The sequence below is a fragment of the Mus caroli genome, unplaced genomic scaffold, assembly GCF_978045245.1.
Source record: "Mus caroli unplaced genomic scaffold, Mus_caroli_1 scaffold_12, whole genome shotgun sequence".
Classification (NCBI taxonomy): Eukaryota; Metazoa; Chordata; class Mammalia; order Rodentia; family Muridae; genus Mus; species Mus caroli.
In genome coordinates this window covers 80,613,069-80,614,480 of record NW_028227267.1, presented here as the reverse complement: position 1 = coordinate 80,614,480, position 1,412 = coordinate 80,613,069, and positions in this window count along the sequence as shown.

The window sequence follows — 1,412 nt, the reverse complement described above, 5'->3', positions numbered from 1 at the left end:
TGTTTCATTGCTTTTTTAAAAATTTATATACTTAAATTATTCACCTTTTATTTTATTTTTTCCTTCTCTAAATTTTTTTTAATTAGGTATTTTCCTTGTTTACATTTCCAATGCTATCCTAAAAGTCCCCCATAGCCACCCCCCAATCCCCTACCCACCCACTCCCCCATTTTGGCCCTGGCGTTCCCCTGTACTGGGGCATATAAAGTTTGCAAGTCCAAAGGGCCTCTCTTTTCAGTGATGGCTGACTAGGCCATCTTTTGATACATATGCAGCTAGAGACAAGAGCTCCTGGGTACTGGTTAGTTCATATTGTTGTTCCACATATGGGGTTGCAGTTCCCTTTAGCTCCTTGGGTACTTTCTCTAGCTCCTCCATTGGGGGCCATGTGACCCATTCAATAGCTGACTGTGAACATCCACTTCTGTGTTTGCTAGGCCCCGGCATAGTCTCACAAGAGACACCTATATCTGGGTCCTTACAGCAAAATCTTGCTAGTGTATGCAATGGTGTCAGCATTTAGAAGCTGATTATGGGATGGATCCCTGGATATGGCAATCACTAGATGGTCCATCCTTTAGTCACAGCTCCAAATTTTGTCTCTGTAACTCCTTCCATGGGTGTTTTGTTCCCATTTCTAGGAAGGGGCAAAGTGTCCACACTTTGGTCTTCGTTCTTCTTGAGTTTCATTCGTTTAGCAAATTGTATCTTATATCTTGTGTATCCTAAGTTTCTGGGCTAATATCCACTTATCAGTGAGTACATATTGTGTGAGTTCCTTTGTAATTGGGTTACCTCACTCAGGATGATGCCTTCCAGGTCCATCCATTTGCCTAGGAATTTCATAAATTCATTCTTTTTAATAGCTGAGTGGTACTCAAAAGACCACCAACAGATTGGGAAAGGATCTTTACCTATCCCAAATCGGATAGGGGGCTAATATCCAATATATATAAAGAACTCAAGAAGATGGGCTCCAGAAAATTGAATAACCCCATTAAAAAAATGGGGCTCAGAGGTGAATAAAGAATTCTCACCTGAGGAATACCGAATGGCAGAGAAGCACATGAAAAAAATGTTCAACATCCTTAATCATCAGGGAAATGCAAATCAAAACAACCCTGAGATTCCACCTCACACCAGTCAGAATGGCTAAGATCAAAAATTCAGGTGACAGCAGATGCTGGCGAGGATGTGGAGAAAGAGGAACACTCCTCCATTGTTGGTGGGATTGCAAGCTTGTACAACCACTCTGGAAATCAGTCTGGCGGTTCCTCAGAAAATTGGACATAGTACTACCAGAGGATCCTGCAATACCTCTCCTGGGCATATATCCAGAAGATGTCCCAACCGGTAAGAAGGACACATGCTCCAGTATGTTCATAGCAGCCTTATTTATAATATCCAGAAGC